Source organism: Trachypithecus francoisi, unplaced genomic scaffold (assembly GCF_009764315.1).
Source record: "Trachypithecus francoisi isolate TF-2019V2 unplaced genomic scaffold, Tfra_2.0 Lachesis_group2, whole genome shotgun sequence".
Classification (NCBI taxonomy): Eukaryota; Metazoa; Chordata; class Mammalia; order Primates; family Cercopithecidae; genus Trachypithecus; species Trachypithecus francoisi.
Window position 1 is genome coordinate 57,855,530 of NW_022681465.1, and position 11,150 is coordinate 57,866,679.

The following is an 11,150-nucleotide window of genomic DNA, read 5'->3' on the forward strand; positions in this document are numbered from 1 at the left end:
AAGTATTATTTATTATATTAAAATATAATCAATACTATAGAAAAAAATAAGGCAGTGGAAAGAATAAAGATTTCTGAGAATAAGTTTTAATTTCATATTGGTTGTCCAGTGAAGGCTTCACATTTGATAGGTGAGTACATGCAGTCTTTCCCCTCTCTGGCTTTCAACTTCTTTTTATAGATCTGTTCCTATAATACCCAAACTCCAGTAACTCTTTGCTATGAACAGGAGTTCTAATCATTGGGCGTAAAATATTTTTCTATTTTTCGACTTCCTACCACTTATGTGATGATTTATATTCTTTCAAAGTTTGATTTTCATGAAAACCATAAGACTCTCCTTTTATTATAATATTCTGTCAACTCCTGTGCTGCTTACTTGCTTTTCTATTGTCCTTACTTGGAAAAGCTTTAATCCTGATTAAATTCAACAAACTTGCTATTCCTTTGCTATCATCCATTCAGCTGAAAGTGGCTGGAGAAAACTCACACGCGCACGCGTGCGCACCCACACACATACAAGAGAAACTGGTCTCACATTCAATTTATGACTATGGCCACAAGAGGTCTCCCCCTTTATTTATTTATTTATTTATTTATTTATTTCATTTTTTTTAGCTTGTAAACTAAATTTCTATGTATTTGAAGATATGTCACATCTATCTACCCATTTGTAACTGAAAATAATAATAAAAAGAAAACAGACAATTTGTGTGTTCTGCATTCTGTGAATATCTCAATTTCATAAACTCTCCTTAAAATTCACTTCCTATAATGTGTTTGCTCACTGTGTATTTTATAGATTGTTGATTTCCCATTAGAATGATAAATTTGGTCTCTGTTCACAGTGATTGGTATTTCATATTAATTAATGAAGATGAGAATACTCATTTGCTGAATAATATTATGATATTTAAAATGCTTTTGAAAGTGTATTTGGAAATTGATATACAAGTTATACATATTTTAGATGATGGGATAAAACATTTCACAATAGCTCATAATTACAATATCTTTACATTATATCTCTGTCTTTTTAAAGTTTTATTTTATTTTATTTTTTGAGACAGACCCTCACTCTACTATTTGGGCTAGAGTGCAGTGGTACAATCACAGCTCACTGCAACCTTGAACTCCTGGCCTCAAGCAATCCTCTACTGTGGGCCTCCCAAAGTGCTTGGATTACAGGTACAAGCCACTACACTTGACCTATCTGTAACATTTAAATTTACATTTTAAAAATCGCTGATACTGTTATTTAAAAATTTGCTAGTGAAGAATGATTTCTTAAACGTTTGAGATTAAAAACAAGGAATGACTATATTCACTGATGAGATCTATTTACATTTCTAAAGAAAGATTTTTTATGTATATAATCAACATACTTTTATCTTTTTGAAATTATCTTACTATGGAAGTAAGAATCCAGAAGGCAGGAATATTCTTCTCATTTATAACTATGACATTATTCAATGGAAAGCATAAGGCGAATCTTTAATCTCCTTGTTAGGGAAGAAACAGTATATCATAACAGAATGTTAAATATGTAATTTTGATAGATTGAGTAGGATTAATACCTAGTCAAGGAAACTCTGTGTTTGCACATTTAGCAGATCATTTGAACTATTAGAAAGTTTCATGTAATATATCATTTACTTAACTTGTCAACTCTAAAAGTTTTTGAGCGAAATCATTTAACTCTCAGTAATAATAAAGAATGAAGAAGAAAGTACAAATAGATCAGATGGTAAATTATTAACATGTGCCTATGTGAAGTTAGCTTTAGGGCCATTATACATCTTTGTTATGGTGTACATGAGAGAGAACAAATGCCATGCTAATGTCTCACTCAACACTCTGTTCAGTGTAACTCTTTTCTGATAATATACGGTTTACTTATTCTAAAAGTTGATAAAGGCTTATGCATAGAATTAGAAAAATAGTGTCTTAATTGGACTATCAGTTGGAGTTGGGAAGGAGAAACCTGGTTGGATGCTTGGATTAAAAATATTTGTGAAAGATAGATTAATAGTGAAACAAGATGAGAGGATAATGATAAATATTACTAAGATAAAATAGATAAATTATAAAATTTCTACCATGTACAATTTTAAGCCTTGAGGTGAAATTGGTCTGTGTTATTAGCTACAAATGTCTAGTATATGCTTCTTCTCCTCTGTCTATTGGAGCATCCATATTTCTTCAGCTCTTCTTAAACAAATTTCTACCCATTGTTTGTTGGTTAAAATAAGGAGGCAGTACAGTTTAGACTCTGTGACCATAGTCCCTGATACCAGAGTGCCCGAGGTAGTTTCCTCATTCTATTGTCTTGGGCAAGTTCCTTAAATTTCCTTTGCTTCAGTTTCCTCCTTTGTAAAATGGACCTAATAACAATTTCTACTTTATAGATTATTACAGTGATATTAAATAATCTTCTACTTGAACACACCGTAATCATTTTTGACAAGAGGTATACTTTTTAAAAAGAAATCCTATTTTGTTCCTTCAAAAAATGTAAAATAAGAAATTATTGTTTAGTTTTACTAATTTGAAAGTCTGTTACAGAGATTACAAATCCAAGCTATTTCAGAAAAGCTGGGTAGGTTCTGGGACAACAAGTACCAATAAGGTATATTATTTTCCAGCACCAACAACCTGGTAGGAAGTCCTTAGTCTGTGGCTCCATCAGAGTATTGTTTAACACTGTGCCCCATGGGCCCAGAAATTGGAAAGCATGTGATATTAGATGTGGTGCTCAGGGCTTTTTCACTACATGCTGACTTCAGTCAAGAACAAGTCAAGGTAACTTCCTCCATCTCATGGACTCTTCCTGGAGTTAGTAAGTGAGTTCGTGTTCTAGCAGTCAGGGAGAATGACACACAGACCAAAACATGCAGTCACTAGTGGAATCTTTGACCTTGTTAAGTTCAGAGGCAGCAGTCCTGTCCTTTTGTGGCTGAAGCCCCTTTTAATATAATCCAGACAAACTTCCAGGTTACTAGTCCACCAAGACACATATGTGCTGCAAATTGGGGATTCTAATTATTTTAAAAATTTTGATTTGAATACATTAAAATGGATTTAATGAATACATTAAATGGATTTAAATTCATTTAAACAGTCAAGGAAATTGGGGTGCATTTGGTCTCTCAAGTCACCCACTTGGCCCTCTTCAAAGTGTACTTTCCTTCCTTTCTTTTCCTTCTTTTCTTTACTGCTTTAAAGCTTTTTAATAAACTTTCATTCCTGGTCTGAAAAAAAAAAGAAAAGAAAAGAAAGAAATTGAAATGTTGCAGTTGCTCATAGAAAAGTAGAGAGTAGGGAGTCAGACCGAGATGGCTGAATAGAACCCACTGGAGATTGTCCCCCAACAGAACACCAAATTAAATAACTCTCCACCCAAGAAAGCACCTTGAGGAGAACAAAAAAATCAGGTGAGGGATCATACTACCTGATTTTAACATAGTATCAAGGAAAGAAGCAATGAAGAGTATGGGAAAGACAGTCTGGCATTGCCAACATTGCTTCTCTCCTATACTGTGTCAGTGCCTGGTGGGGAGAGAATCTGTGTGCTTGGGGGAGGGAGAGTAAAGTGAGTGTAGGGTTTTGCTTTAGAACTCAGCGCTGCTCTGTCACAGCAGAACACAACCCAAGGCAAAATTCTGCCAGTACTCAGGTAAAGAACATTTAGATCAGTCCTGGGCAATTCTCAACCCTAGCTGGAAGAACTCGCTATGGCTCAAATAAGGTAAATAGAACCATGTGTGAGCATTTAACTAATATCACTAAAATTAAGCTTTTAAAAATATTTGCTCTATAAGTGCCAGAGGCTCCATTTCTTCCCAGTTTTTTGATATTGTTCTCTACTCTTGACTTTGGTTTTTCTAAATACTCCTGCTCAGAGATTGTCTGTGAAGTTTAGCTCTTTCAAATTTAATATACTGTTATACTGAGTTTGGCTGTTGTCCAACAAAGTGTGAAGAATGATGAGCTATCTTTAATCTTTTAATCAAATCTCAGTATTTTGTGAGCCTATGTCTCAGGCTGTTACCTTCACAAGTGTTTATACAGTAGTATTGTTCTTTTTTCAACCTTTATAATCTACTATTTTCCCTGGCTACAGTATTCCACATAGTTTTCCTTCAAACCCTGACCCTGCACACTATATGCTTTTCCCTCTTAGGTGAGACAGAAAAGCCATGACTTGGACCTTAGTTCTTTACTTGATCTAAGCATGATCATTACTCTTTAGTGTGTCCTTTTTTCTTCTTCTTCTTCTTTTAAAGACAAGAGCTGGACGCAGTGGCTCATACCTGTAATCACAGCACTTTGGGAGGCCAAGGGCAGGTGAGTCACCTGAGGTCAGGAGTTAGAGACCAGCCTGGTCAACATGGTGAAACCCCATCTCTACTAAAAATACAAAATCAGCCAAGTGTGGTGGCGCACCTGCAATCCCAACTACTCAGGAGGCTGAGGCAGGAGAATCACTTGAATCCAGGAGGCAGAGGTTGCAGTGAACCAAGATTGTGCCAGCACACTCTAACCTGGGCAACAGAGTGATTGAAATGAGTGACACTACATCTCAAAAACAAAACAAAACAAAACAAAACAAAACAAAAGGCAGGGGTAATGACTTCCAAGTTTTCTACACATCAAAGCTGAAACTGGAAGACTCTCACCATAGTTTTTTAATTTCTCTTTTTAAATTGTTCTCAAAAAAATTATGACAAAAAAGACATAATTTTAGATTTTTTTTTTGGAAATTTTGCTACGAGATAGTTTATTGATTGGTACTAATCCTAAATCCAAGATATGTCATTAAGTATAAAAATAGTATTTTAATTGTGAGTAGCAATCCAAAATTTAACTGTTTATGTAAATTTTAAGTTTAATAATAGCTGTGTGTGTACATGCATGCATGCATTAATATTAAGAAACAGACTCAGCGAAGATAATATGTAGGATACAAAATGAGATACTTCTCAACAAACATTCACTCCTTTCTGGCTCCCTAATTTTGAGATTGGCTCTCTGGCTTGCTGTGGTCAAAAGAGAGTAAAGTGAGATATAAGCAAAGGGTTTAAGTATGAATCAGGAGGTTGGCCTGTCTTTTTGCTCTTTTGGATCTTCCATCAAAAGTCAGTGATTTAAGTAGTAACCAATGATTTAAAGAGAGTTAGGAAATATATGGAGGAGATTTGCATGTAATCTGCAGCTTAACATTAAGTCAAGATAATTATATATGAGTCTAGTAGAGCAATAGTCACCCTTCAAACATGGAAATATGGACATAAGTGTCAGAAGCCAGAGTGAATTAGTCTTTATTACACAGCAAGAAATGGCTTACTAAAAATCTAATGTTACTTACAATATGTAGAATTATGACCAAATTTATTAATCAACATATAACTCCATCATATGGGTAAAAAAAGAACTTGCATTATATACGATCAACTAATTTAAGATGTAAATACTCCTTTTTTTCTCTAATGTACGAAGTAAAGTCTTACATAACTCTCAATGACTGAAGATTAATAAAATTGCATAATTAAAGAAGTTTTCTAAGGTAATCCTTTCTTCAAAAAATTTATAAATGAAATACATTATTTAAGTATTTTGACGTAAATTATAAGTGATAAATGAGTTAGAAGAACTTTTAGAAGGGGCCAAAATTAGTTAAGCAAGATTTTTTTCTTTTTGCTAAATGCCCATCTCAGTTTTTTTTTTTTTTTTTTTTTGCTAAATGATAACTAAGCAAGTTTAAAATTTTTAAAAGATGTATAGGTCATGAACATAATTTTATTAATGTCATATGTGGTGTGAGATAAAATAATGTGAGGCATTTTTGAGTTGCATCCAGATTCTACACTTTCTGTTTCATGAACACTTTCAAATAAATCTTAAAGCATTATGAATATTTAATATTTTAAAATTGTGGAACTCATCAAAGATATAAATACTATTCATGTGAATTTTAGCTTGCTACTAATATATTCAGTGTAATTATTCACAGAATGATTGCTGTTTAGTGCACAACATATAAAACTGTTCATTGTAAGTTTTCTCTAGTAAGAGTTACAAGTTGTCAAATTATGGGAACCATGGAGCATATATCCAAGGAAAGCATACTGTGTGGATGAGAAACTTAATTTTGTCAAAATTAAATAAGTAATCTCTATTTTATTTTAAAAATGAAATCAAAGCTTTTGCTGTATCTCAATTTGTATTTAAAGTGTGATTCAAAAAAATCAAATATTTCACTTATATAGAAAATATTCACTAACAACAGTGCTACGATCTATCATGGAAGCCATAACATTTGCTTTGATTTCTGAGATATGTTACTCAATTAAATATGGTAAAATTATTTATTTTATTTTCGTAATTTTCACATCTTTTCTGTGCTACATTCTTTTGAATTTTGCATATCGTGAGTTTTTCTGTTAATTTTAGAACAGAAAAAGATGTGCTTATCTAAAAACATATTTTCCTTAAGCACCGTTTTACATTCCCTCTGCAAAGAAGTTAAAGAAATCCAGGCAAAAAAACTGACTCAATTATAGCAATAAGCACTAAGTGTGTATACAACATTTAGTGGCTATATATTTGTCATTTAAAAAACTACTTTAAGTAGGTAATGACAAGATAGTTCAAACATATTTGCCTTGAAATAGGAGTAAGGCTTTCAAATTTGTTTCCTTAACCACATTAATTATACGATTATTGATATTATTACCTCTAGATTCAAGGATAAATTGGGTCATTTCTTAATTAATGCCAGGAGAAGTAGATACATTTTCAATCATAGTCAAAAACTGTAAAACTCCCCTTTTTGTAACTCATAGATCAAGCAGATACAAAACCAGTGAAAATATAGATGACTTGAACAGCACAATCTAGCAACTTGACCTAGTTGACATTTATAGAGCACTCCACACAACAGCAGAATCTATATTCCTTTCCAATGTAAATGTCCATTTACCAAATGAGGTCATATCCCGGATCAAAAAAAGTTTATAAAATATATATATAGGTTCAGTCAAAGAAGATACTCTCCTCAGACCACGATAGTGAAATCAGGGAACAAAAAGATATCTGAAAAATGTGCCCAAATTTATGAAATCTACATAAGACACTTCAAAATAACTGATAAATCAAAGAATAAAAAAGAAAATGGTAAAAGATTTTGAAGAAATTAAAGTAAAATCAACATATAAAAATTTATCAAAAGTAGCTATAGAAATAGAATATGCTTTATCAGTTTGTAACATCTAAATCCTATATTAGAAAATTATCTCAAATTAATAAATTTGGTTTCTCACTAAAAACTAGAAAAGAAGAACAAGTGTAGCATAATGTAAGCAAGAAACAAGGAAATAATGGAGATCAGAATAAAAATAAAACTTACAAAGGATGTGAAGGACCTCTCAAAGAGAGCTACAAACCACTGCTCAACAAAATAAAAGAGGAAACAAACAAATGGAAGAACATACCATGCTCATGGATAGGAAGAATCAATATCATGAAAATGGCCATACTGCCCAAGGTAATATATAGATTCAATGCCATCACCATCAAGCTACCAATGACTTTCTTCACAGAATTGGAAAAAAATACTTTAAAGTTCATATGGAATCAAAAAATAACCTGCAAAGCCAAGACAGTACTAAGCAAAAAGAACAAAGTGGGAGGCATCACGCTACCTGATTTCAAACTATACTACAAGGCTACAGTAACCAAAACAGCATGGTACTGGTACCCAAACAGGATATAGACCAATGGAACATAACAGAGGCCACAGAAATAACACCACACATCTAAAATCACCTGATCTTTGACAAACTTGACAAAAACAAGAAACGGGGAAAGGATTTCCTATTTAATAAATGGTTCTGAGAAAACTGACTAGCCATATGTAGAAACCTGAAACTGGATCCCTTCTTACATCTTATACAAAAATTAACTCAAGATGGATAAAAGACTTAAATGTAAGACGTAAAACCATAAAATTCCTAGAAGAAAACCTAGGCAAAACCATTCAGGACATAGGTGTGGGCAAAGACTTCATGACTAAAACACCAAAAGCAATGGCAACGAAAGTCAAAATTGACAAATGGGATCTAACTAAACTAAAGAGCTTCTGCACAGCAAAAGAAACTACCATCAGAGTGAACAGGCAACCTACAGGATGGAAGAAAATTTTTGCAATCTACCCATCTGACAAATGGCTAATATCCAGAATTTACAAAGGACATAAACAAATTTACAAGAAAAAAACAAACAACCCCATCAAAAAGTGGGCAGAGGATATGAACAGACACTTCTCAAAAGAAGACATATATGCAGCCAACACACATGAAAAAATGCTCATCACCACTGGTCATCAGAGAAATGCAAATCAAAACCACAGTGAGATAACATCTCATGCCAGTTAAAATGGCAATCATTAAAAAGTCAAGAAACAACAGGTGCTGGAGAGGATGTGGAGAAATAGGAACGTTTTTACACTGTTGGTGAGAGTGAAAATTAGTTCAACCACTGTGGAAGACAATGTGGCGATTCCTCAAGGATCTGGAACTAGAAACACCATTTGACCCAGTGATGCCATTACTATGTATATACCCAAAGGATTATAAATCATGCTGCTATAAAGACACATGTGCACATATGTTTATTGCAGCACTATTCACAACAGCAAAGACTAGGAACAAGCCCAAATATCCATCAATGATAGACTGGATTAAGAAAATGTGGCACATATATATCATGGAATACTATATAGCCATAAAAAATGATGAGTTCATGCCCTTTGCAGGGACATGGATGGGAAGAAGTTAAAAAAAAAAGAAAAAGTACATGGGCATGAAAATGGGGAGTAAGTTTAACAGATACGGAAAATAGTGAGTAAATTTTGAACATAATTATTGTACATCGTAATTGACTGGGCATCAGGGGATCCCATCATTTTCCAAAAAGAGTTAGACCCCAAGAAGGACAAACTCTGTGGTACTATTGTTCTAACAATGGTTGGGAGATGTATCCAGAAAAGTACCGCCATACAAGTGAATGTAAACTGAGCCTAAGTGGCAGGTGGTTGTTCTACAAGTAGCAGGAGACTTGGCTTTAGCATTCATGAGCTGGGCCAGGCACCATGGAATCAGTGCCAGCCTCCCAGAGCAAAGGCCACAGAGACAGGTTGCTGGGGTAAACCCAGTGTCCAGTTTGAGTAAAAGAAACCAGAACTGACATGTAGGAGCCAAAAAGGGAGAAATTTCAAAGAGTTAAATCCTAAAAGACACAGTGTGGCAAAGACTGTCTCCTTGACTAACCTAGAGCTTGGCTCATCTGAATCCTCTCCTCAACATTGTCTTGACTTGGGTCTGCTAAGATCAGTTTTATCAAAAACTTTTGCTAAGTCAGTTTTATGAGAATCATCCCCACTTGACATCTTATCAAATGACCCTTTCCCCACTTTTGGTATCTGCATTGCTGGACTGCCTTTAGCTGGGATCCTGTTAAGCCAATTTCACAAGAATCCCCTACCCTTGGCATTTAATCAGGTCACTCGGGATAATTTTCCATCCCCTGAACTCTTTACTCTATGGGTTATAGTCCCCATCTGTCTGTCTGTTGTATTTGGAGTTGAGCTCAGTTCTAATTAGAGCAGCATGTATAAAAATCTGTCACAGGCCGGGCGCGGTGGCTCAAGCCTGTAATCCCAGCACTTTGGGAGGCCGAGACGGGCGGATCACGAGGTCAGGAGATCGAGACCATCCTGGCTAATACGGTGAAACCCCGTTTCTACTAAAAAATACAAAAAACTAGCCGGGCGACGAGGCGGGCGCCTGTAGTCCCAGCTACTCGGGAGGCTGAGACAGGAGAATGGCGTGAACCCGGGAGGCGGAGCTTGCAGTGAGCTGAGAGCCGGCCACTGCACTCCAGCCTGGGCGGCAGAGCAAGACTCCGTCTCAAAAAAAAAAAAAAAAAAAAAAAAAAAAAAAAAAAAAATCTGTCACAGTTTTTAACAGCTGTTCGGTGCAGACTTTTTATTTTATAAACTATAGGAATAGTGAAGTAAAGGGCGAGGAGGTATACCAAACGTTTCTGCTCAAAGCCAAAACCTTTAAAAAAGTGGAATGCTCTCTTTGAAGTGCTCAGGGAAAATACCAGAAATGTGACTCCCAAGAAAAGGAACAAATACATAATTTTACAGTCAAAGACAAAAGAAATAATAATAATAATAATAATAATAATAATAATAATATTACTATTATTTTGTTTTTATAAAAATTATTATTATTATTATTTTTTTTTTGAGACAGAGTCTCGCTCTGTTGCCCAGGCTGGAGTGCAGTGGCATGATCTCGGCTCACTGCAACCTCCACCTCCTGGGCTCACGCCATTCTCCTGCCTCAGTCTCCCAAGCAGCTGGGACTACAGGTGCCCACCACCACGCCTGGCTGACGAAAGAAATTATTTTAACATTAAAAGTCTTGTTTTTAAAAGAAAAATATATTTCAAAAGTAAGAAAAAGTAAAACAGAAGGGCAATCTGATTTCAGTATTTATTAGCAAAGCACAGTCGTGAGAAAGCTAAGTATTATCATTAAAATAATAAAATCAGCTATTTGATAGAATTTTTAAAAGATTGACCTAAAATATTGGACAAAATAAAAATCAACAAACAGAAATAATCAGAGCTAAATTATTACTAACGTTATTGATTCTATGCTTTGTTAAGTATATATACATGGTGTAATGTATCAACTATAAAATTAGAAAAAAAATGTAAATGAAAGACTAATAAGGCAATGTCCATTCTTTTTTTTTTTTTGAGATGGAGTCTCGCTCTGTCGCCCAGGCTGGAGTGCCGTGGCCGGATCTCAGCTCACTGCAAGCTCCGCCTCCCGGGTTTACGCCATTCTCTCGCCTCAGCCTACCGAGTAGCTGGGACTACAGGCGCCCGCCATCTCGCCCGGCTAATTTTTTGTATATTTTAGTAGAGACGGGGTGTCACCGTGTTAGCCAGGATGGTCTCGATCTCCTGACCTCGTGATCCGCCCGTCTCGGCCTCCCAAAGTGCTGGGATTACAGGCTTGAGCCACCGCGCCCAGCCGGCAATGTCCATTCTTAATAAAGAGAAAAAAATAGA